Below are 26,942 nucleotides of genomic sequence, written 5' to 3'. Positions count from 1 at the left end.
AATAAGGGTGGTTTCACACAGGCAAGAAAATCGTGCGATTTTCGCCTGATGCGATAGTCAGTAAAAAAGCAGATTATGAAACCAACGGTTTCCTTCCCATCTGTGATGTTTTCACTGATGTGATGTTGAGAGAACAAACAATAACGGCCGCTCTATCTTTCTGCGATGTGCCATTCTTTTTATCTCCCAGGTTTCGCTATGGAGCCGCTCCTTTTTATCGCCTCGCAATGCAACAAGATTGTGTTGCGATGCAATTTTGATAATGGAAAGTCCTATTCATTTTCGCAATAAAAAATTGTACATTTTTTATTGCGCAATTTTATTGTGGCCGTCAGCACTGCGATGGGAGATTATTCTAAAAAAAAAAGCATTGCTGGCAACCAAATATTGCAGACACAAAATAGGGGGTCGCCCGTGTGAAAGTCGCCTAAATGATCCTTTTACTCCGATATTGTAATCACTCACTTATAACAACGTTACAATCACACAGACAAAAGTGTCATCCCACAACTTCTGGGGGGGTTACACTGTACGTGGTTATGGCGCCTCGGGTACATTTGCTGTATGCCTGTAGTCACATGGCACAAAAAATACACCTTTTAGTGGTGGCACCGGGAGACAATTATTATTATTACTCCAAGTTAAAACCTACAAGGAGAAAAAAATGTTATGTTAGAATTTTTTTTTTTATTCTAATTGAAGAACCGGTGCAAAAATATGGAACGCTTCACGAATTTGCGTGTCATCCTTGCGCAGGGGCCATGCTAATCTTCTCTGTATCGTTCCAATTTTAGTATATGTGCTGCCGAAGCAAGCACAATACTGCAGACAGCCCCGGCGGTATTTATGGTCCCGCGGGAGAGAAGTTCTTACATTGTGGAGAGATTACTTTTATAAATTAAAAATAATGTATCCTGCTGTGATATTTTACCTAATATGTCATGCCTGTAATAATAAAACCCGTTAATATAGAGTATTTTGGCCAAACTGAAGAGCATTTTGTGACAATGTTATATGCAAATGAGAACAAGCCGCAGTGCATGCTGGGAAGAATGCTGGTCTCGGAATACGGACCTTGTACCACAGAAGGCGCAGCTGGTGTGGAATGTACTGCGGATGACTGCAGCGTTCTGCTTCCATCAGGAGAGCAGCTGCTCACTGCTGCACCGCTGGCTGACGGTCACATTAGGACGTGATTGCCGGCTGACGCCTACTGCTGCTGGACGTGGCGCTATAGCATTAGGGCTGGGCGTGCAGCAGTGCAGCGCCTTCTGCCCACCGGTCTGCCTTGGCCGGAGTACAGCGTGCCCTTACCTATCAGCTGACAAGTGTGCTCGGACGCACACAAAAGGGGGTCACAGGAATGTCCCACAACATTGTCACACTTCCGTGGCTGCCAGGTCAAATTTATCACCAAGATAACATGTATGGGACCATCTGGGAGACCAACTTCTACAACCTACAACTTTGCATGATCTAAAGGTTCAGTTACATAGCAAATGTGGAGCAATATGCCACAGGATACCATACAGAACCTGTATGCCGCCATGCCCGCCAGTATCACATCTGGTATACAAACTAGAGGCAGTGCAACAGGGTACTAGAGCCTCCATGCCTCCTGTATCACATCTTGTATCCAAGCTAGAGGCAGTGCAACAGGGTACTAGAGCCTCCATGCCCGCCCGTATCACATCTTGTATCCAAGCTAGAGGAGCCCCTACAGCAGTGGTCCCCAACCTTTTTGGCACCAGGGACCGGCGGCTTCAAGCAAGAACATTTTTACAAGGCCCGGCAGGGTGGGGCGGGACATGGGCGGGGCTTTGGTTATATGGGGCGGGGTTATGAAGGGGGTTGGAGTTTAGTGCATACTCATTTAATTATGACATTTAGAATGCCCTGGCAGTACACACATAGGGCAGTATAATATATCCCCCCTGCCACCCCCCCTCCCCCACCGCCTGGCAGCACACACATAGGCAGTATATAATCTATTCCCCCCCCCCCCAGCACACACATAGGGCAGTATATAATCTATTCCGCCCCCCCCCCCCCCACAGCACACACATAGGGCAGCATATAATTTATCTCCTCCCCAGTAATAAGCAGCCTCCCCCCAGTAATAACCAGCCCCCCCCCACCAGTAATAGGCAGCCCCCCAGTAATAAGCAGCCCCCCCAAGAATAATCAGCCCCCCCAGTAGTAAGCGCCCCCCCCCCCCCCCCCCAGTAGTACATATCCACAACACGAGGGTCAGCAGCAAAAGAGGCATCCAAAATAGGTGGAACAGGTCGTCTGCAGCGCCCACTGTGGTCTAGATCCAAATTAGACCACAAATAATGCAATGTGAAGAAAGTTGATTTAGGCAGCAGTTGGGGTGCAAATACAAAGCGGTTTTTATTCCTCCCAAAATGTGACGTTTCGACTCAACGAGTCTTTGTCAAATATACAAAATGTGTGAACAACAAACATACATATAGCAGTCCACCCACAGAGTGGACCTATCACAGAACAGAGCATATCAACAAAATTAAAATCACCCAGTAGTAAGCAGCCCCCCCAGCTGTAAGCAGCCCCTCCCCCAGTTGTAAGCAGCCCCCCCCCCCCAGTAACTGGCAGCCACCCCAGTAATAAGCAGCCCCTCCCCCAGTTGTAAGTAGCCCCCCCCAGTTGTAAGGAAGCCCCCCTCCAGTAACAGGCAGCCCCCCAAGTAGTAAGCAGCCCCCCCTAGTAATAAGCAACCCCCCAACCCATATACTTACCTCCTCCCTGCTGTTAGTGTCGCTCTCTCTCTGCTTGCCCTGACGTCAATGTGCAGCCCGACACGCTTCCTCCTCGAGTCCTCTCCTGCGGAACTAATGAGCAGGGGACTCGGGGAGGAGGATCCTGGCTGCACACTGACATCAGTGTGTGCCGGGATCAGTGCAATTACCAGCGGGGAGCTATGGCGCCCCCGCTGGTAATCGCTTCAGTAGTGAGCGGCGTCGGCACGCCGCGGGCCACATAACACGAGGCAGCGGGCCGGATTCAGCCTGCGGGCTTTGTGTTTAGAAGAAAAGTTCCCGGCGGTGCCGCGGACCGGCGCTAAGCATCTAACAGCCCGGCCCCGGTCCGCGGACCGGTGGTTGGGGACCCCTGCCCTACAGAATACTAGAGCCTCCAGGCCCACCCGTATCACGTTTTGTATCCAAGCTAGAGGTGGCACAACAGGGTGCTAGAGCCTCCATGGCCACCCATATCATGTCTTGTATCCAAGCTAGAGGCGATACAACAAAGTTCTGGAGCCTCCATGCTCTCCGTACCACAGCCTGTATACAAGCTAGAGGCGGTACATCAGGGTACTAGAGCCTTTATGTCCACCAGTATCACATCTTGTATCCAAGCTAGAGGTGGTACAACAGGGTACCAGAGCCTCCAAGCCCACCCCTATCACTTTTTATATCCAAACTAGAGGCGGTACAACTGGGTACTAGAGCCTCCATGCCCGCCTGTATCACATCTTGTATCCAAGCTAGAGGCGGTACAACAGGGTACTAGAGCCTCCATGCCCGCCCGTATCACATCTTGTATCCAAGCTAGAGGCGGTACAACAGGGTACTAGAGCCTCCATGCCCGCCCGTATCACATCTTGTATCCAAGCTAGAGGCGGTACAACAGGGTACTAGAGCCTCCATGCCCGCCTGTATCACATCTTGTATCCAAGCTAGAGGCGGTACAACAGGGTACTAGAGCCTCCATGCCCGCCTGTATCACATCTTGTATCTAAGCTAGAGGCGGTACAACAGGGTATTGGAGTCTTTGTACAAGGCATCAGTTTTCCGCAATAAGGGTGGTTTCACACAGGCAAGAAAATCGTGCGATTTTCGCCTGATGCGATAGTCAGTAAAAAAGCAGATTATGAAACCAACGGCTTCCTTCCCATCTGTGATGTTTTCACTGATGTGATGTTGAGAGAACAAACAATAACGGCCGCTCTATCTTTCTGCGATGTGCGATTCTTTTTATCTCCCAGGTTTCGCTATGGAGCCGCTCCTTTTTATCGCCTCGCAATGCAACAAGATTGTGTTGCGATGCAATTTTGATAATGGAAAGTCCTATTCATTTTCGCAATAAAAAATTGTACGTTTTTTATCGCGCAATTTTATTGTGGCCGTCAGCACTGCGATGGGAGATTATTCTAAAAAAAAAGCATTGCTGGCAACCAAATATTGCAGACACAAAATAGGGGGTCGCCCGTGTGAAAGTCGCCTAAATGACCCTTTTACTCCGATATTGTAATCACTCACTTCTAACAACGTTACAATCACACAGACAAAAGTGTCATCCCACAACTTCTGGGGGGGGTTACACTGTACGTGGTTATGGCGCCTCGGGTACATTTGCTGTATGCCTGTAGTCACATGGCACAAAAAATACACCTTTTAGTGGTGGCACCGGGAGACAATTATTATTATTACTCCAAGTTAAAACCTACAAGGAGAAAAAAATGTTATGTTAGAATTTTTTTAAAAATTATAATTGAAGAATCGGTGCAAAAATATGGAACGCTTCACGAATTTGCGTGTCATCCTTGCGCAGGGGCCATGCTAATCTTCTCTGTATCGTTCCAATTTTAGTATATGTGCTGCCGAAGCAAGCACGATACTGCAGACAGCCCCGGCGGTATTTATGGTCCCGCGGGAGAGAAGCTCTTACATTGTGGAGAGATTACTTTTATAAATTAAAAATAATGTATCCTGCTGTGATATTTTACCTAATATGTCATGCCTGTAATAATAAAACCCGTTAATATAGAGTATTTTGGCCAAACTGAAGAGCATTTTGTGACAATGTTATATGCAAATGAGAACAAGCCGCAGTGCATGCTGGGAAGAATGCTGGTCTCGGAATACGGACCTTGTACCACAGAAGGCGCAGCTGGTGTGGAATGTACTGCGGATGACTGCAGCGTTCTGCTTCCATCAGGAGAGCAGCTGCTCACTGCTGCACCACTGGCTGACGGTCACATTAGGACGTGATTGCCGGCTCACGCCTACTGCTGCTGGACGTGGCGCTATAGCATTAGGGCTGGGCGTGCAGCAGTGCAGCGCCTTCTGCCCACCGGTCTGCCTTGGCCGGAGTACAGCGTGCCCTTACCTATCAGCTGACAAGTGTGCTCGGACGCACACAAAAGGGGGTCACAGGAATGTCCCACAACATTGTCACACTTCCGTGGCTGCCAGGTCAAATTTATCACCAAGATAACATGTATGGGACCATCTGGGAGACCAACTTCTACAACCTACAACTTTGCATGATCTAAAGGTTCAGTTACATAGCAAATGTGGAGCAATATGCCACAGGATACCATACAGAACCTGTATGCCGCCATGCCCGCCAGTATCACATCTGGTATCCAAGCTAGAGGCAGTGCAACAGGGTACTAGAGCCTCCATGCCCACCCGTATCACATCTTGTATCCAAGCTAGAGGAGCCCCTACAGCAGTGGTCCCCAACCTTTTTGGCACCAGGGACCGGCTTCAAGCAAGAAATTTTTACAAGGCCCGGCAGGGTGGGGCGGGACATGGGCGGGGCTTTGGTTATATGGGGCGGGGTTATGAAGGGGGTTGGAGTTTAGTGCATACTCGTTTAATTATGACATTTAGAATGCCCTGGCAGTACACACATAGGGCAGTATAATATATCCCCCCTGCCACCCCCCCTCCCCCACCGCCTGGCAGCACACACATAGGGCAGTATATAATCTATTCCGCCCCCCCCCCCCCACAGCACACACATAGGGCAGCATATAATTTATCTCCTCCCCAGTAATAAGCAGCCTCCCCCCAGTAATAACCAGCCCCCCCCACCAGTAATAGGCAGCCCCCCAGTAATAAGCAGCCCCCCCAAGAATAATCAGCCCCCCCCCCCAGTAGTAAGCAGCCCCCCCAGTAGTAAGCTCCCCCCCCCCCAGTAGTACATATCCACAACACGAGGGTCAGCAGCAAAAGAGGCATCCAAAATAGGTGGAACAGGTCGTCTGCAGCGCCCACTGTGGTCTAGATCCAAATTAGACCACAAGAAATGCAATGTGAAGAAAGTTGATTTAGGCAGCAGTTGGGGTGCAAATACAAAGCGGTTTTTATTCCTCCCAAAATGTGACGTTTCGACTCAACGAGTCTTTGTCAAATATACAAAATGTGTGAACAACAAACATACATATAGCAGTCCACCCACAGAGTGGACCTATCACAGAACAGAGCATATCAACAAAATTAAAATCACCCAGTAGTAAGCAGCCCCCCCAGTTGTAAGAAGCCCCTCCCCCAGTTGTAAGCAGCCCCCCCCCCCCGTAGTAAGCAGCCCCCCCCCAGTAACAGGCAGCCACCCCAGTAATAAGCAGCCCCCCCAGTAGTAAGCAGCCCCCCCCAGTTGTAAGCAGCCCCCCCAGTTGTAAGGAAGCCCCCCTCCAGTAACAGGCAGCCCCCCAAGTAGTAAGCAGCCCCCCCTAGTAATAAGCAACCCCCCAACCCATACACTTACCTCCTCCCTGCTGTTAGTGTCGCTCTCTCTCTGCTTGCCCTGACGTCAATGTGCAGCCCGGCACGCTTCCTCCCCGAGTCCTCTCCTGCGGAACTAATGAGCAGGGGACTCGAGGAGGAGGATCCTGGCTGCACACTGACATCAGTGTGTGCCGGGATCAGTGCAATTACCAGCGGGGAGCTACGGCACCCCCGCTGGTAATCGCTGCAGGAGTGAGCGGCGTCGGCACGCCGCGGGCCACATAACACGAGGCAGCGGGCCGGATTCTGCCTGCGGGCTTTGTGTTTAGAAGAAAAGTTCCCGTGGGTGCCGCGGACCGGCGCTAAGCATCTAACAGCGCGGACCGGTGGTTGGGGACCCCTGCCCTACAGAATACTAGAGCCTCCAGGCCCACCCATATCATGTCTTGTATCCAAGCGAGAGGCGATACAACAAAGTTCTGGAGCCTCCATGCTCTCCGTACCACAGCCTGTATACAAGCTAGAGGTGGTACAACACGGTACTAGATCCTCCATGCCTGCCCGTATCAAATCTTGTATCTAAGCTAGAGGCGGTACCACAAAGTATTCAATGCTTGCCTGTATCACATCATGTATCCAAGCTAGAGGTGGCACAACAGAGAACTATAGCCTCCATGCCCGCCCGTATCACATCTTGTATCCAAGCTAGAGGTGGTACAACAGGGTACCAGAGTCTCCAAGCCCACCCCTATCACTTTTTATATCCAAGCTAGAGGCGTGTCCAGATCACATCTTGTATCCAAACTAGAGGCGGTACAACAGGGTACTAGAGCCTCCATGCCCGCCCATATCACATCTTGTATCCAAGCTAGATGCGGTACAACGGGGTACTAGAGCCTCCATGCCCGCCTGTATCACATCTTGTATCTAAACTAGATGCGGTACAACAGGGTACTAGAGCCTCCATGCCCGCCTGTATCACATCTTGTATCCAAGCTAGAGGCGGTACAACAAGGTACTAGAGCCTCCATGCCCGCCCGTATCACATCTTGTATCCAAGCTAGAGGCGGTACAGCAGGGTACTAGAGCCTCCATGCCTGTCTGTATCACATCTTGTATCCAAGCTAGAGGCAGTACAACAGGGTACTAGAGCCTCCATGCCCGCCCGTATCACATCTTGTATCCAAGCTAGAGGCGGTACAACAGGGTACTAGAGCCTCCATGCCCGCCTGTATCACATCTTGTATCCAAGCTAGAGGCGGTACAGCAGGGTACTAGAGCCTCCATGCCTGTCTGTATCACATCTTGTATCCAAGCTAGAGGCAGTACAACAGGGTACTAGAGCCTCCATGCCCGCCCGTATCACATCTTGTATCCAAGCTAGAGGCGGTACAACAGGGTACTAGAGCCTCCATGCCCGCCCGTATCACATCTTGTATCCATGCTAGAGGCGGTACAACAGGGTACTAGAGCCTCCATGCCCGCCTGTATCACATCTTGTATCCAAGCTAGAGGCGGTACAACAGGGTACTAGAGCCTCCATGCCTGTCTGTATCACATCTTGTATCCAAGCTAGAGGCGGTACAACAGGGTACTAGAACCTCCATGCCCGCCCGTATCACATCTTGTATCCAAGCTAGAGGCGGTACAACAGGGTACTAGAGTCTCCATGCCCGCCCGTATCACATCTTGTATCCAAACTAGAGGCGGTACAACAGGATACTAGAGCCTCCATGCCCGCCTGTATCACATCTTGTATCTAAGCTAGAGGCGGTACAACAGGGTACTAGAGCCTCCATGCCCGCCCGTATCACATCTTGTATCCAAGCTAGAGGCGGTACAACAGGGTACTAGAGCCTCCATGCCCGCCCGTATCACATCTTGTATCCAAGCTAGAGGTGGTACAACAGGGTACTAGAGCCTCCATGCCCACCCGTATCACATCTTGTATTCAAGCTACAGGTGGTACAACAGGGTACTAGAGCCTCCATGCCTGCCTGTATCACATCTTGTATCCAAGCTAGAGGAGCCCCTACAGCAGTGGTCCCCAACCTTTTTGGCACCAGGGACCGGCTTCAAGCAAGAACATTTTTACAAGGCCCGGCAGGGTGGGGCGGGACATGGGCGGGGCTTTGGTTATATGGGGCGGGGTTATGAAGGGGGTTGGAGTTTAGTGCATACTCATTTAATTATGACATTTAGACTGCCCTGGCAGTACACACATAGGGAAGTGTAATATATTCCCCCCGCTACCCCCCCCACCGCCTGGCAGCACACACATAGGGCAGTATATAATCTATTCCCCCCCCCCCCCACAGCACACACATAGGGCAGCATATAATTTATCTCCTCCCCAGTAATAAGCAGCCTCCCCCCAGTAATAACCAGCCCCCCCCACCAGTAATAGGCAGCCCCCCAGTAATAAGCAGCCCCCCCAAGAATAATCAGTCCCCCCCAGTAGTAAGCAGCCCCCCCAGTAGTAAGCGGCCCCCCCCCCCCCAGTAGTACATATCCACAACACGAGGGTCAGCAGCAAAAGAGGCATCCAAAATAGGTGGAACAGGTCGTCTGCAGCGCCCACTGTGGTCTAGATCCAAATTAGACCACAAATAATGCAATGTGAAGAAAGTTGATTTAGGCAGCAGTTGGGGTGCAAATACAAAGCGGTTTTTATTCCTTCCAAAATGTGACGTTTCGACTCAACGAGTCTTTGTCAAATATACAAAATGTGTGAACAACAAACATACATATAGCAGTCCACCCACAGAGTGGACCTATCACAGAACAGAGCATATCAACAAAATTAAAATCACCCAGTAGTAAGCAGCCCCCCCAGTTGTAAGCAGCCCCTCCCCCAGTTGTAAGCAGCCCCCCCCCGTAGTAAGCAGCCCCCCCCCCAGTAACAGGCAGCCACCCCAGTAATAAGCAGCCCCCCCCCAGTAGTAAGCAGCCCCCCCCCAGTTGTAAGCAGCCCCCCCAGTTGTAAGGAAGCCCCCCTCCAGTAACAGGCAGCCCCCCAAGTAGTAAGCAGCCCCCCCTAGTAATAAGCAACCCCCCAACCCATATACTTACCTCCTCCCTGCTGTTAGTGTCGCTCTCTCTCTGCTTGCCCTGACGTCAATGTGCAGCCCGGCACGCTTCCTCCCCGAGTCCTCTCCTGCGGAACTAATGAGCAGGGGACTCGAGGAGGAGGATCCTGGCTGCACACTGACATCAGTGTGTGCCGGGATCAGTGCAATTACCAGCGGGGAGCTACGGCGCCCCCGCTGGTAATCGCTTCAGTAGTGAGCGGCGTCGGCACGCCGCGGGCCACATAACACGAGGCAGCGGGCCGGATTCAGCCTGCGGGCTTTGTGTTTAGAAGAAAAGTTCCCGGCGGTGCCGCGGACCGGCGCTAAGCATCTAACAGCCCGGCCCCGGTCCGCGGACCGGTGGTTGGGGACCCCTGCCCTACAGAATACTAGAGCCTCCAGGCCCACCCATATCACGTTTTGTATCCAAGCTAGAGGTGGCACAACAGGGTGCTAGAGCCTCCATGCCCACCCATATCATGTCTTGTATCCAAGCTTGAGGCGATACAACAAAGTTCTGGAGCCTCCATGCTCTCCGTACCACAGCCTGTATACAAGCTAGAGGCGGTACATCAGGGTACTAGATCCTCCATGCCTGCCCGTATCAAATCTTGTATCTAAGCTAGAGGCGGTACCACAAAGTATTCAATGCTTGCCTGTATCACATCATGTATCCAAGCTAGAGGTGGCACAACAGAGAACTATAGCCTCCATGCCGCCCGTATCACATCTTGTATCCAAGCTAGAGGTGGTACAACAGGGTACCAGAGCCTCCAAGCCCACCCCTATCACTTTTTATATCCAAGCTAGAGGCGTGTCCAGATCACATCTTGTATCCAAACTAGAGGCGGTACAACAGGGTACTAGAGCCCCCATGCCCGCCTGTATCACATCTTGTATCCAAGCTAGAGGCAGTACAACAGGGTACTAGAGCCTCCATGCCCGCCCGTATCACATCTTGTATCCAAGCTAGAGGTGGTACAACAGGGTACTAGAGCCTCCATGCCCGCCCGTATCACATCTTGTATCCAAGCTAGAGGCAGTACAACAGGGTACTAGAGCCTCCATGCCCGCCCGTATCACATCTTGTATCCATGCTAGAGGCGGTACAACAGGGTACTAGAGCCTCCATGCCCGCCTGTATCACATCTTGTATCCAAGCTAGAGGCGGTACAACAGGGTACTAGAGCCTCCATGCCTGCCTGTATCACATCTTGTATCCAAGCTAGAGGCGGTACAACAGGGTACTAGAGCCTCCATGCCCGCCCGTATCACATCTTGGATCCAAGCTAGAGGCGGTACAACAGGGTACTAGAGCCTCCATGCCCGCCCGTATCACATCTTGTATCCAAGCTAGAGGCAGTACAACAGGGTACTAGAGCCTCCATGCCCGCCCGTATCACATCTTGTATCCATGCTAGAGGCGGTACAACAGGGTACTAGAGCCTCCATGCCCGCCTGTATCACATCTTGTATCCAAGCTAGAGGCGGTACAACAGGGTACTAGAGCCTCCATGCCTGCCTGTATCACATCTTGTATCCAAGCTAGAGGCGGTACAACAGGGTACTAGAGCCTCCATGCCCGCCCGTATCACATCTTGGATCCAAGCTAGAGGCGGTACAACAGGGTACTAGAGCCTCCATGCCCGCCTGTATCACATCTTGTATCTAAGCTAGAGGCGGTACAACAGGGTACTAGAGCCTCCATGCCCGCCCGTATCACATCTTGTATCTAAGCTAGAGGCGGTACAACAGGGTACTGGAGTCTTCGTACAAGGCATCAGTTTTCCGCAATAAGGGTGGTTTCACACAGGCAAGAAAATCGTGCGATTTTCGCCTGATGCGATAGTCAGTAAAAAAGCAGATTATGAAACCAACGGTTTCCTTCCCATCTGTGATGTTTTCACTGATGTGATGTTGAGAGAACAAACAATAACGGCCGCTCTATCTTTCTGCGATGTGCCATTCTTTTTATCTCCCAGGTTTCGCTATGGAGCCGCTCCTTTTTATCGCCTCGCAATGCAACAAGATTGTGTTGCGATGCAATTTTGATAATGGAAAGTCCGATTCATTTTCGCAATAAAAAATTGTACATTTTTTATCGCGCAATTTTATTGTGGCCGTCAGCACTGCGATGGGAGATTATTCTAAAAAAAAAGCATTGCTGGCAACCAAATATTGCAGACACAAAATAGGGGGTCGCCCGTGTGAAAGTCGCCTAAATGACCCTTTTACTCCGATATTGTAATCACTCACTTATAACAACGTTACAATCACACAGACAAAAGTGTCATCCCACAACTTCTGGGGGGGGTTACACTGTACGGGGTTATGACGCCTCGGGTACATTTGCTGTATGCCTGTAGTCACATGGCACAAAAAATACACCTTTTAGTGGTGGCACCGGGAGACAATTATTATTATTACTCCAAGTTAAAACCTATAAGGAGAAAAAAATGTTATGTTAGAATTTTTTTTTTAATTATAATTGAAGAATCGGTGCAAAAATATGGAACGCTTCACGAATTTGCGTGTCATCCTTGCGCAGGGGCCATGCTAATCTTCTCTGTATCGTTCCAATTTTAGTATATGTGCTGCCGAAGCAAAAAATTATAACAAATCGGGAGACTGAGTGAAGATTCAGAGTCATCTGTGGCACATAGACTGAGAAGAATCACATCTCCAGAAACAGATGACACCAAGTCAAACATATCCCCTTCCATCCTTGTGTAGCCTCTGAATCAAGCCGACTCTGATATCAACAGAGCTAATATTTCCTGAGCCATGTTTGGTAGTTGTAGATAGGTAAAATAGTGTAATGAAATATGGCGGTCATAGCTTCCCTCTAGGCGCTCCTTCATTTATCCTGAAGGTTTTGGCATCCAATGGGCCTACAACCCTCTGATGTCACGAGTGGGAGGTAGAAGATGTGGCTGGGGAAGCCTTAAGACCCCAACCTTCAAGTTTGTACTCCATTCCTTTAAGGGAATCACATGGACAGTAATTCCTCGATCAGTAATGATTATTAGAACAGTCCCACTCTGTTAATCAGTGTATAGTGGAATATAGTATAGTAATTGCTCCTACCGACTGCTCCACCCCATCACAGTTCTAGAATCTTTTTTGCCAGCGTTGCTTTGCAAGAGATCTGTGAAAAACGTACCGCACACGGATACCATGCTCATTTATTTGAGAAGTCAAGAAAGAACAGGATACGATGTTGCCATTTTTCCACGTAGACCATAGGCCCATGTGAGTAGTGCCAGTATAGTAGGTCTGTGCCCCATTCATATGGTCTTTTGGCTAGCACAGATCTGTGTAAAGGCCCTCATTGTTGCCCTCCTCCAGTCTTCTCCTGACTACTGTAACTTACGCTAATGATCAGTCTTCTCACCAACCTCTCCAATCCATCCTGAATGTAGCAGCTAGGCTCCTCTTTCCGTCCTATGCCAATCCCTCCACCCGATGCCAATCATTATGTGGCTGCCTCCATCCTGTGTCGATGCCAATCACTACACTGGTTGACTGTCCACTGCAGACTAGTTTATACCCCACTACTCTCACCCATAAAGCTCTCCACAGTGCTGCACCACCATATATCTTCTCCCTCATTTCTGTCTACCGCCTACCCCTGCTCCCAGCTCTAATGACACTAGACTAACATCCTCCATAATCTGAGCCTTCTAGCCCTCTCTCCAAGGCTTCTCCTGAGCTGTACCAGTTCTTTGGAATGGGCTTCCGAAGACATAGTAACATAGTATGTAAGGCGGATAAAAGGAACATGTCCATGCAGTTCAGCATATTACCACCCAAGGCTGATCCAGAGGAAGGCAAAAAAGAAAAACCCAATGAGGCAGAAGAACATTTTCCCTATTTAGGGGGAAAAAAAATTCCTTCCTGACTCCAATCTGGCAATTGGAATAATCAGATCACCGACCCTTTTGAAGTTATTAATGCTAACATGTATCGCTCAAGAAAGGATTCCAGGCCACTCTTGAACTTTTTATTTAAATAAAAAATCTAATTTTCCATCACCAGGTCCTGAGGCAGAGAGTTCCCTAGTCTTACTGCCCTTACAGTAAAGAACCCACTTCTATGTCGGTGTAGAAATCTTTTTTCTAGATGCAGAAAGCGCCCCCTTGTTACAGTCACAACCGTGGGTATAAAACAGATTGTGAGAGAGATCTGTGTAGTGACCCCATATATCTATACATAGTTATTAGAGCGCCCCCTTGTTACAGTCCTGGGTATAATAGATGGGAGAGATCTCTGTACTGACCCCTGATATATCTATACAGTACATAGTTAGAGAGCCCCCTTGTTACAGTCCTGGGTAAAATAGATAGGAGAGATCTCTGTACGGACCTCTGCTATAGTTATTAGGTCGCCCCTCAGCCATCTAAAAAAAAAATAATCCCAATTTTGATAGCCTCTCTGGGTATTGTAGTCCACCCATTCCATTACTTTAGTTGCCTGCTGAAGCTCTGATATGTCCTTCTTGAGTACCGGAGCCCAAAACTATCCACAATATTCCATGTGTGGTCTGACCAGTGACTTGTAAAGAGGAAGAACAATGTCCTCATCATGTGCCCCTAGACCTCTTTTGATGCTCCTCATGATCCTATTTGCCTTGGCAGCAGCTGCCTGACACTGGTTGCTCCAGTTAAGCTTACAGTTATAATACTCCCAAATCCTTTTCCGTGTCCGTGTTCCCCAGTGGTTTCCCATTTAGCATGTATTGGTGACTTGTATTTCCTGCCCATTTTATTCCCTGTAGCGGAAGAATCTAAATTTTCAGATACACTTTTTCCACTGGGTAGATTCTAAGCTCTGTGCTAAAACCGAACCTTTAATAATAATAAATTAAAAAAATAGAGAGACATCTGACATACAAACAAAAGGTGGGCATACGGCCGCCTATATAAAATCAAAGGGAGGAAAAATAGTGCAGTGCCGAAAAATGGATAGACGATGCGCTAAGAGAACAATCGCATCATTTATAGCAAATCCATGGACTTTATGGGATTAGTCACAGGGATGACATGGGGTGTTGCGCGGGACTCCCTACGTATATTTTCTTTAGCGACGTATATCAGCTCGGTTTTCGCGCCGAGCCGATATACGTCGTCCTCATGTGCGGGAGCAGGAGGGGGGGGGGAGGATGGAAGAGCCAGGAGCAGGAACTGAGCTCCCGACCCCTCTCCGCCCCTCTGCACTATTTGCAATGAAAGGAGGCGGGACGGGGCTAAATTCCGAGAATTAACCCCGCCCCGTTCCGCCTCTCCCCATTGCAAATAGTGCAGAGGGGTGGAGAGGCGGCAGAGAGGGGACGGGAGCTCAGTTCCTGCTCCTGGCTCTTCCATCCCCCCCCTTCCCGCACGAGGACGACGTATATCGGCTCGGCGTGAAAACCAAGCCGATATACGTTCGTGGGAATACAGCCTAATACTGCAATCCTAGTAGATGTATTTTCCTTAATAGGTAGATAGATACTGTATTTAAGGGAGACAGAAATGGTATAAGGATGGAGGGCCATTCTCTAACTTGCGCCACATTTGTCTCCAGTCTACCACTAACGCTGCTACATGAAGTTGTTATTTTTGTGTATCTCTGGTGGGGGGGATTTTAGGAGCGGGTGGTGCAATTAGAGATTATGCCATCTTTCAGCAACCACCTCGTTGGGAGTTATCTAACCCATCTCCCTTAGACCAGTGCACACAATATATAGCGTATAGGACATTTTGAAATAGCTTTTGGAGGTGATTTCTCCTGCTGGTATCTGGAGTTGATCGAAAACACCAACATATTTGTATAGAAATGACACGTTCCTGATGAGGCCACACTACTGTGGCGGAAACGCGTTGAACTGTAGAAGTAATTTTGAACCTCACAGGTTCTTCCCAGATTCTGTTGTTAAGGGTGCATTCACACGAACGTATATCGGCTCGGTTTTCACGCCGAGCCGATATATGTTGTCCTCGTGTGCAGGGGGGGGGGGGATGGAAGAGCCAAGTGCAGGAACTGAGCTCCCGCCCCCTCTCTGCCTCCTCTCCGCCCCTCTGCACTATTTGCAATGGGGAGAGGTGGGACGGGGGTGGGGCTAATTTGCGGAACCTAGCCCCGACCCCTCCCCTTACAAATAGTGCAGAGGGGCGGAGAGGAGGCAGAGAGGGGGGCGGGAGCTCAGTTCCTGCACTTGGCTCTTCCATCCTCCCCCCCCCCTGCACACGAGGACAACGTATATCGGCTCGGCGTGAAAACTGAGCTGATATACGTTCGTGTGAATGCACCCTAATTCTGGGATAAATCAGTTTAACTCTTACAGTGCCACCTCAGAAGCAATCTTGTATCAAAGTAATTACCTCTGGGGATTGCTGATGAACTCTGGCGTAAACTTGTCAGGCACCTTTAGTTTGACGTCTGATAGTGACGTCGTAACTCCCTTGTTTATCCATTGACTTCGGTGTATGAAGGCTTGTTTTTTGCGGGACGAGTTGTAGTTTTCAATGGTATTATTTAATGTACCATATAATGTACTGAAAAACTTGTAAAGAATTCTAAGTGGAGTAAAATGAAAAAAAAAAACAACATTCCTCCATCTTTCAGTGCGTCTTGTTTCTACGGCGCACAAACTGCAACAAAAGCGGCATGATAACTTTATTCTATGCGTCAGTACGATTGCTACGATACCAAACTTGTATAGTTTTTTTTTACTGTACTATTTTTTTTTTCAAAGATATTTAATTTTTTAAAATTATTTTCTGCGGTCATCTTGTGCGCACAATAACTTTTTTATTTTTCCGTCGACGTGGCTGATTGAGGGCTCTTTTTTTGCGGGATGTCCTGTAGTTTCCGTTAGTACCAATTCGGAATACATACGCCTTTTTGATCGCTTTTTATTGCGCTTTTTCTGGGAGACAGGGTGACTGAAAAAGTGCATTTCTGGCGTTTTATTTTTTTCGGACGACGTTTACCGTGCGGGGTAAATAATGTGCTACTTTGATAGATCGGACTTTTACGAACGCGGCGATACCAGATATGTAGTTATTTTATTATTTAGATTTTTTAATTACAGATATGGCAAAAGGGGGTGATTAAAACTTTTATTACTTTTTTTTGTAATTAAAAAAAACCTTTATTGATTTTTTTAAATTTCACTTTTAAGTCCCCCTGGGGGACTACAATATCCGATGATTTGATCGCTCCTGCAGTATGTCGTAATGCGATAGTAGCCATGACACCTGCACGGCTTCCCCGATCTCATCGCGGAGAGGGGAGGCCCGTACGGGACCCCCGAACATCATTCGGGGGATTTAAAATGCCGCTGTGGGAATTGACAGTGGCATTTAAAGGGTTAATAGCCACGATTGTCCGAACGGCCGATTGTACTAAACAGCTGACACCCGCGCTGTATGCAGGGAGGTCGCCCTGCAACGTCTCTGCATACATACCCCGACGCTCTGGGACGTAAATGTACGTTCTGGAGCGGGAAGGGGGTTAATAAATGTATTACGAATAGGGCCCAAAACCGACCCCTGTGGCTAAAAACAATAGTATCAGCTGTATCCCACTGTGAATTCCTCATTACTGATCACTGATCTTTCAGCATGCTGAAAGATCAGCAATCAGTGACAGCTTAATGAAAACTGCACGTCAGTGAAGTTAAACACAACGATTATCGCTCAAAAGATGGCTTTGAACGATTTTTGACCAAAAAGCATTGTGTCTAAAAGGACCTTTAGACTGGTGACATTTAGTGGAGAGTTTACTTTATCACTCTAAATCTCATCTGACATTTCATTTTCCTATGTGAATACACTGGAGAGAAAACGATTTAATAGATTTGTTTTCTCATCACCGTCTATACTTTCTCCTGCATCATTTATTAAAAGGTCGTCACTTTCAGTATTCACCTTTTTACTATTTATATAGTTGAAGAACAGTTTAGGATTAGTTTTGCTGTCTTTGGCAATAAATCTAGCCTTCTCCATCTTTACTGTTTTACCTAATTTATTTTTATCTTATAGGTTTTTAGTTCTTCTTCGCTGCCTTCTTGTTTTAATAGTTTAAACACTTTCTTTTTGCAGTTTATTGCCCTCCTTTCATCTGTATTAAGCCAGTAATTAGAACGTTTTAAACGTTTCCCATTTATTGGCCGTACTCCATTTTTGAGGACATTGTCCCAGTCTATAAGGTTAAGGGCGTCACTAAGCTGATAGAACTTGGTCTTCCTGAAGTATAGTATTTTTGTAGCTCCCCTATAAAACTCTCTTGAGAGACAAATGGAAGTGTATTATATCGCCATTTCCCAGGTGCCCCCAACCTGCATTTTGTCAGGTCTATTGGTTAATATTAAAGGGGTTGTCCCGCGAAATCAAGTGGGGTTATACACTTCTGTATGGCCATATTAATGCACTTTGTAATATACATCGTGCATTAAATATGAGCCATACAGAAGTTATTCACTTACCTGTTCCGTTGCCAGCGTCGTCTCCATGGTGCCGTCTAATTTCAGCGTCTCATCTCCCGATTAGACGCGCTTGCGCAGTCCGGTCTTCTCCCTTCTGAATGGGGCCGCTCGTGCCGGAGAGCTGCTCCTCGTAGCTCCGCCCCGTCACGTGTGCCGATTCCAGCCAATCAGGAGGCTGAAATCGGCAATGGAACGCACAGAGCCCACGGTGTACCATGGGAGAAGACCTGCGGTCCACCGTGGGTGAAGATCCCGGCGGCCATCTTAGCAAGGTAAGTAAGAAGTCGCCGCAGCGCGGGGATTCGGGTAAGTACTATCCGGTTTGTTTTTTTTTACCCCTGCATCGGGTTTGTCTCGCGCCGAACAGGGGGCCTATTGAAAAAAAACAAAAACGTTTTGGCGCGGGACAACCCCTCTAAGTCCAAAATGGTCGTCCCTCTAATCGGGTCCTGTACAAGTTGGATAAGGTAACTATCTATCTTTAGTAAGTGACAGAAAGTAGTAACCTTTCCGAGATCCGTAAGTTTCGGCTTCCCAGCTTATATACAAAAAGTCCCCCATAATAATTACATCCTTGTGATTTGCTGTTTCCTCTATTAGATCCAATAATAGTTTTTCAGTAGTTTTTTTTTTTATATTTGGTGTCTACAGAAATCCCCTATGAGGATTTTATTGTTCTTCCCTCCATGCATTTCCACCCATAGAGACTCCACATGTTCATCTCCCTCCCATATATCTTCCCATAATGTGAGCTTTAAACAGGATTTTACATAAAGACAAACCCCACCCCTTTTCGTTTTTTTACGATCTCTTCTGAACAGACTAACCCTGTAAGTTCACAGCTTTCATCCAACCAGGTCTCTGTTATTCCTACTATGTCATAGTTTTCCTCAGACATTATTGCTTCTAGTTCATCTACTTGCTTAGACTTGTAGCAATAGTCACTATGCAGTTTAGAAGATCTGTTCTGCCAATTCTAACTGCACTAACTCCTCCCACCCCCATTCTCATTACTTAGTTCCAGGTTACCATCTACCCCCCAATATCACTGGTTCCCCCTAGTTCCTATTTTAATCACTTATCCAACCTTCAAGCTAGCTTCTCCCCCAGCACAGCTGCCCCCTCCCCATTGAGATGCCGCCCATCCCCATGTTAGAATTGTAGCTAACAAAGTCAGCCCAGTTCTCCAGGAACCCAAACTCTTCCTTCCTACACCAACTCTGGAGCCACTTGTTGACCTCCATAATCTCCCATTATCTTTCTGGCGTGGCATGTGGTACAGGTAGTAATGCAGAAGATACTATTTTGGGGTCCTTGCCCTGAGCTTACATCCTAATTCACTGAAAGGGTTTTTAAGGATCTTCCACCTACTTCTAACTTTGTCATTGGTGCCAATGTGTACCATGACCGCTGGATCCTCACCAGTCCCTCCTAGTAATCTGTCAACCTGATCCATGATGTGTCAAACTTGAGCACCAGGAAAGCAATACACCGTTTGACAATCCAGGTCTTTGTGGCAGATTTCTCTGTCTGTACCCCTAATAACGGAGTCTCCCACTACCAGGACCTGTGTAACCCTGGAAAATTGGAGCTCCTAACACAGGAAGAGAAAAAGGATGTCATAGGCATCATGTTAACTTGGTGGAATGATACACATGATTGGAATACAAGGCTTGAAAGATACAGCTTATTTATAAGAAACAGACCTTTAAAAAAAGGGGGGGGGGAGGTGTTGTATGTTAGGAAAACATTCATCTCCACAGAGATTCAAGCTTCAGAGCATGGGAGTTCTGTAGAAACTGGGTAAGGATACAAGGAGAGAACAACAGAAAGGACACCATTGTAGGCATTTACTATAGGCCGCCGCGACAAGCAGAAGATATTGATGAACTTTTTCTACATCAGATGACCAAGCTCTCAAAAAAGCACAACATAGTGATCATGGGAGATTTTACATACAGGGAGGGAATGGTTTAGGACGTAAGAGTGGCTGGGACCTTAGGAGGCAGTGATCATGGGAGATTTTACCCATCCAGACATTTGTTGGGAATCTCTCTCAGGTAAAAGGAATGGATCCAACAAATTCTTATCCGCTCTTGCTGACAACTTTACCATCCAAAAGGTCAAAGAGAAAACAATGGATCTGCTACCTTGGACCTAATTCTTACCAACAGGGTGGGAATGGTTGAGGAAGTAAGGGTGGCTGGGACCTTAGGAGGCAGTGATCATGCTATCCTTGAATGTTGGATAAAAAGGGGAGAAAGACCTGAGAAAACTCAGACCTCAAGGTTTGATTTCAGAAAGGCAGATTTCAATGAAGAATCCAATGGCTGGATGTTCTTAAAGGACAGAAATGTCCAAGAAGGTTGGGAAATATTGTGAAATGAGATTCTCAAAGCACAATCGTTAACAATCCCTAAAAGAAGAAGAATGGGAAGCATTTAAGGAGACCAGGATGGAGGAACACAGAACTTGCACACATGTTAAAAAGGAACAAAAATATGTTTATCCTTTTTGAAAAAAAATGACCAAATACGGGATTGACAAGGCAACTGTTAGGTGGATTCACAACTGGCTGAGTGATCGTACTCAAAGAGTGGTCATAAATGGCTGTACAACCAAGTGGAAGAATGTATCAAGTGGGGTACCACAAGGCTCTGTCCGAGGCCCAGTGTTGTTCAACATCTTTATAAATAATCTGGAGGAGGTAATTGATGGGAAACTGATCACATTTGCCGACGACACAAAGCTAGGAGGGAGGGAGAAGGAGAGAGAATTCAGATAGATCTAGAAAAGCTTGAACAGTGGGCGGCGACTAACAGAATGGGATTTAACAAGGAGAAATGCAAAGTCCTACATCTGGGCAGGAAAAATTATAAAAGCACATACAGAATGGGAGGAATTGGGCTAAGCAACAGCATATGTGAAAAAGACTTGGGTATACTAATAGATCATAGACTGAACATGAGTCAACAATGTGATGCAGCATCCAATAAGGCAAACACAATTGTGGGATGTATTAACAGAAGAATAGAATCTAGATCACGTAAGGTAATTATTCCCCTTTACTCTTCCTTGGGGCCAATGCCCACGACCGGATTTCTGCAGTATTTCACGCGACGGAAGTCCGCGGTGTTACCCCAGAGCCATTAGGTTCTATTGAACCTAATAGCTCAATATTCACGCTGCGGAATTCCGCAGGGTGAAAGAAAACGCAGCATGCTCTATTTGCCGCGGGAATACGTGCGTCCGGCTTTTACTGTAGTCAATGGAAGCCGGTCGTCACGCTATACTTCTGCTGTAGCACAGTGGAAGAATCGCGTGAATACGCGGCCCCGCCCACCAGGTCATCTGACACTGCCGGCACATCACGCACTGTACTGCGCATGCCGCCGGCCCTCCATGCAGGACGCGTGCAGCGGATCCAGAGTGGTAAGTGTGGGGGTTTAAGGGGATGCCGTGGCAGACTCCACTGCAATATTCCGCTGGCAAAGTCCGTCACGGCCGTGGGCATGAGCCCTTAGTCAGACTTCATCTGGAATACTGTGTCCAGTTCTGGGCACCCACTTTAAAAAAGGCAAACTAAAGCAAGTTCAGAGAAGAGTTACCAAGATGGTGAGCGGTCTGCAAATCATGTCTTGAGGAATGGTTAAAGGATCTGGGAATGTTTAGCTTGCAGAAGAGAAGGCTGAGAGGAGACTTAATAGCTGTCTACAAATATCTGAAGGGCTGTCACAGTGCAGAGGGATCAGCCCTATTCTCATCTGCACAAGGAAAGACCAGAAGCAAGGGGATGAAATTGAAAGGGAGGAATGCAAATAAGGGAGATGGAATAATGCCTTCCTAGTGCCACCTATTGTAAGGCAGCATTCCATGAAGCCAAAGTTAGATTCTTTATACAAGCCTTGGAAGAATGACTGGGAATTAAAAGCAAAGTCAGACTCCATGCACAGACAGCTGTTTCAGGATATTTGCCCTTCATCAGTGTACAGTTGGACTCTGGCTTTGCTAGTGAGAGGTCTGGAACTGGGGGTCAGAAATGCTATATTTTTTTCCTTAGGGAGAGCACCTAGTAGGAGGAGATACAGATTAGATATTAGACAGTGAGGGTGATCAATGAGTGGAACAGGTTACCATGGGAGGTGGGGAGTTCTCCTTTACTGGAAGTGTTCAAACAAAGGCTGGACAAATATCTGTCTGGGATGATTTGGTGAATCCTGCATTGAGTGTGTGTGTGTGTGTGTGTGGGGGGGGGGGGGGGGGGGTTGGACCTGATAACCCTGGAGGTCCCTTCCAACTCTATTCTGATTCTAACCTGCCCTGCACTCCCCGTCCCCTTCTTACTGGAACAGACATCACCCTGGTGGTTAGAGGGCATGTCGTGCTGCAGCAGTGCTGACCCTGTAATGGCATCCCCGTCATCTGCCAACTTTACAGACATTGGAGTGTGCCTCCCTGGATCTCTTCCCTCTACCCCTCCTCCCGTCACCCAGCTGTCTGCTCCTCATGCTCTGCCGAACTACCCTCCACCCCTACATCTACCCCAGCGAGTGCTCAGTGAGCAGCAAACCCCTTTCTATGGTGCCAATGGATCTCAGTGTTCCAAGCTGCTCATTGTGATCCTGGATCTGGGCTTCCAAATGTACAACACGCTGACATCTCATACAGCAATATACACCCAGCTGTTCAAGGACGGCATACATGGCACAAGATGCACGCCGGACGGCACACATGGCACAAGATGCACGCCGGACGGCACACATGGCACAAGATGCACGCCGGACGGCACACATGGCACAAGATGCACGCCGGACCGCATACATGGCACAAGATGCACGCCGGACGGCATTCTCAGTCATGGAGCACATTCTACATGGGGATCATACAGATAGATTAGATGAAAGTAACCTATGCAAAAATTGACTTTTTAACCCTTTAAGGCCCAGACACGTTTTAGGGATTTTACCCGTGTGGTGGTTTTACTGCCCTATTTTTTTTTTTACTTCAACTACCAAAATTATTTTTGCTGTGTTTTTTTTCTGTGACATATAGGGCTGTTTTTTAAATATTTTTTTTTTTCAGTTTTATTGGAGGGTGAAAAGCTAAAAAGAAAACAAAACTTTTTTTTAAACATTTATAGTTTTTTTAAAATTAGTATATTTACACTAAAATAAAGTACGGGAACGGGGTCCTCTATTTGTTTCGATATATAATATGTATGGTTTTGGTTTAGAGGGCGCATACGGCGACGCTTTTAGTTTGCGTCGGCTTTGGGTGATTTTCTTATGTATATATTGTTTTATTCTGTAATTATTTACTTGTGTATGCAATTATGGTTTTTACTATCTATGTCACCCAATGACGTCATGTAAGATCATTCACATTTTTTTTTTTATTTGACACTTTTCCACTGTAGCTGGGGCATCTATAGAAGCTGCATCAATAGGAGCCCCAGTTACAGGGCAAGACATCCCATGTAGTGACATTAGTCACTGGCAGAGCTGGTGAGGGTTTAGTATGACCCTGCAGCTCTGCTATAGCAGGGAATCCATGTCACGTGACCCCCGGGCTCCCGTAGTGGAAGTTACACTTCCGCTTTCTCTTTTCAGTACACAGTGCGCTGCGTATTCGGGGAAGACAGAAAAGGTTAAAAACCCCTCTGGCCTTCTCCTCCGGGTTATCAGCTGACAACCTGTCCTGACTCAGATTGATTGCAGAGACAGGAGGCTTAAATCCCCACCGTAATTATACATATGGCTGGGCTTAAAGCCCAGAACCAGGCGCCGTAAATTTACTGTGCTTGGTCCTAAACGGGTTAAAGCCCCCGAATCCAAAGTCACTAATCCTAAATCACACTTATGATACCACAATTGTGTCAGCCACACACACTCAGAGTTGACTTGAAACAGCACTTAGCTGTAACGCTCCTGTTGGAATCGGTTTAACCCCTTAGTGACGGAGCTTTTTTGCTTTTTTCCATTTTTGTTTTTTCCTACTCCCTTTTAAAAAATCGTAGCTTCTTTATTTATCCATCCACGTCGCTGTATGAGGGTTGTTTTTTGCAGGATGAGTTGTGTTTTTCAATGGCACTATTTATTGTACCATATAATGTACTGAAAAACTTTTAAAAAATTCTTAGTGGAGAGAAATGGGAAAAAAACGACATTCCACCATCTTTCGGTGCGTCCTGTTTCTACAGCACACAAATTGCAACAAAAATGACCTGATATTTTTATTCTATGGGTCAGTACGATTACTGCGATACCAAACTTGTATAGTATTGTTTTTGCTGTAGTACTTTTATTTTTTTTTAAAGATATTTAATTTTTTTAAATTATTTTCTGCGGTCATTTTGTGCGCGCAATACCTTTTTTATTTTTTCATCGACGTAGTTGAGCAAGGGCTCATTTTTTGCGGGATGTCCTGTAGTTTCCGATAGTATCAATTTGGAATACATATGACTTTTTGATCGCTTTTTATTGCGTTTTTTCTGGGAGACAGGGTAACTAAAAAAGTGTATTTCTGGCGGTCTTTATTATTTTTTTTTCCGGACGACGTTCACCGTGCAGGAAAAATAATGCACTACTTTGATAGAACGGACTTTTACGGACGCGGCGATACCAAATACATATTTTTATTTTATGATTTAGATTTTTTAATAATTGATATGGCAAAAGGGGGGTGATTTAAACTTTTAGAACTTTTTTTTTTTTAACAATTAAAAAAACTTTATTGATCTTTTTTTTTACTTTACTTTGAAGTCCCCCTGGGGGACTTTAACATGCAATGCTTTGATCGCTCCTGCAGTATGACGTAATGCTATAGCATTACGTCATACTGCTTTTTTACAGGCAGTCTATGAAGCCACCCTGTGTGGATGGCTTGATAGGCAGTCTGCTAAGGCAGCCCTGGGGCCATTCATTAGGCCCCCGGCTGCCATGACACCTGCACGGCTCCCCCGATCTCACCGCAGGGGGGGGGGCGTGCGGGACCCCCGAACAGCGTTCGGGGGATTTAAATGCCGCTGTCAGAATTGACAGCGGCATTTAAAGGGTTAATAGCCGTGAATGGCCGAACGCAGCTATTGCCCGCGGCTATCAGCTGTAATAAACAGCTGACGCCTGCGCTGTATGGAGGGAGATAGCGCCGCTACCTCCCTCCATACACGTCCTGCAACAGCGGGACGTAGTTTCCCGAAGGGGCGGTCATTAAGGGGTTAACCACCAATACCCAGTTTTACACGTTTAGGGGCATTTGCACAGTTCAATTTGAGTCACAGGATGAGCGATCATTTAACCCCTTAGTGGCGCAGTCCATTTTGGCTGTAAGGACGCGACTATTTTTATCCCCACTTTTCAAAAGCCATAACTTTATTTCCTATGCACAGAGCTCTGTTAAGGCCTCATGTCCACTGGGAAAATGAGGCCCGCCGCGGATTCTTCATTGAGAATCCCGCAGCAGGTCCCTTCTTTCTCACGGACATGATGCTAAAGAAGATTTACTTACCTGTCCGGACGCTGTGGACCTGCCCTCCGTCGCGGCCAGATCTTCTTTCTTTGGCCCGACACACCGGGCACGCATGCCCTGGGCACTCCATTCTTTTTTGAACTCCTGCTCTCCCGCCCGCAGAGAGCAGAAATTCAGGCGCGGGTGTACCATGGATCTGGACGGCTCCCATAGAAGCCCGCGGGAGACCCGCACGAAAATGGAGCATGTCGCGTTTTTTTCCCTGCACACACAATCCGTGCCTGAAGGGGAAAATGACATCTGCAGGTATTTAACTACCTGCGGGTGTCCGATGCATCCCTATGGGGCGCGGATCCGCGTGCGGGAAAAACGCTCCGGATTTTAAATAACAATTATCCCGTGGACAGGAGGCCGAAGGCTTGATTTGTGTGACGAGCTGTAGATATTATTGGTACCATTTTGGGGGATATACGGATTTTTTGGATCACTTTTATTGCATTCTTTTGGGAGACAAAATGAGAATTTTTACCTGTTTTTTATTTATTTTTTTTTAGGAGGAAGTTTGTTTTTTACCATTTTTGCCCTGCAGTATAAATAGGGTGTTCATTTTTCTGTACAGGACGTTACCGATGGGGGATTTTTAGTCATTTGTATACAAACAGGGAAAGGTACACAGAAAACTTTTTGTGTTTTTTTTTTTTTTTTAAGCAATTTTCCTGTCCCTGTAGGGCGGCGGTGGCACGCAGAGCCCTCCCTACTGGGGGACCACTGTGGGACGTCACCATCGCCACCGCTGGGGGGGTGGTCACTATTACCGCCGGGATATGTTTACACATGGCAGAAATGCTGCAGAACGTCCTCAGCGGAAATTTCCGGGGCAAATTCTGCAGTATTTCAGTCAAAATCTGCACCATGCCTACTTTGAAGCGGCCCTGTCCTTTTTAGAAGTTGTGGTAAGCCCCACCCTCTGACGTGTTGGCACTCTGCGATAACTAAGTGGGTATTCGGTCTCTAACAGGTTTGCCATCACTGCTGTAGAGGAACGTGAACCATGAAGTCTATGACTGCAATGATAATGCATTGCAAAAGCTCACAATAGCAATCGCAGGCCATAGAATGCCCGTACAGCAGTGTATGGCACCCAGCTGCCATGGCAACACGTTGGCCCCCCATGACATCACATCACCACCACGATATACATCAGCCACGACAGACGCGTGCCCTGTAGGGTTAAAGGGCCGATGCCGACTGTATGGAGGACGAATGACCATTAATATGACTGTATAGGTGATGAACATCCACCATTGTGGGCAACACATCCCGTTTAGTCGCAGAATGTGCGGCACCACATAAAACGATCCAACAAAGGAGCTGCTGTCAGCGGATCCCCGGCCGTGCGGGCATCGGGAAGGATCCCATTATCGGATACAGTAAGACAGACACAACCCCTGTGGA

General features: G+C 47.5%; 3 non-coding genes across 3 annotated transcripts; all 3 read right to left on the bottom strand.

The window, feature by feature from the left end:
• Positions 1-711: 711 nt before the first annotated feature.
• On the bottom strand, positions 712-818 carry LOC136572103 (U6 spliceosomal RNA). Its single transcript, XR_010785758.1, has one exon. It is a non-coding gene; the product is annotated as a U6 spliceosomal RNA (small nuclear RNA).
• Positions 819-4,530: 3,712 nt separating this feature from the next.
• Positions 4,531-4,637, bottom strand: LOC136572102 (U6 spliceosomal RNA). The gene has a single exon (XR_010785757.1). It is a non-coding gene; the product is annotated as a U6 spliceosomal RNA (small nuclear RNA).
• Positions 4,638-12,053: 7,416 nt separating this feature from the next.
• Positions 12,054-12,156, bottom strand: LOC136572104 (U6 spliceosomal RNA). The gene has a single exon (XR_010785759.1). It is a non-coding gene; the product is annotated as a U6 spliceosomal RNA (small nuclear RNA).
• Positions 12,157-26,942: the final 14,786 nt, after the last annotated feature.

Source organism: Eleutherodactylus coqui, chromosome 6, assembly GCF_035609145.1.
Source record: "Eleutherodactylus coqui strain aEleCoq1 chromosome 6, aEleCoq1.hap1, whole genome shotgun sequence".
NCBI classification, from domain to species: domain Eukaryota; kingdom Metazoa; phylum Chordata; class Amphibia; order Anura; family Eleutherodactylidae; genus Eleutherodactylus; species Eleutherodactylus coqui.
Note: the sequence above shows the minus strand (reverse complement) of the source record. Positions and strands in the feature narration are given on the sequence as shown.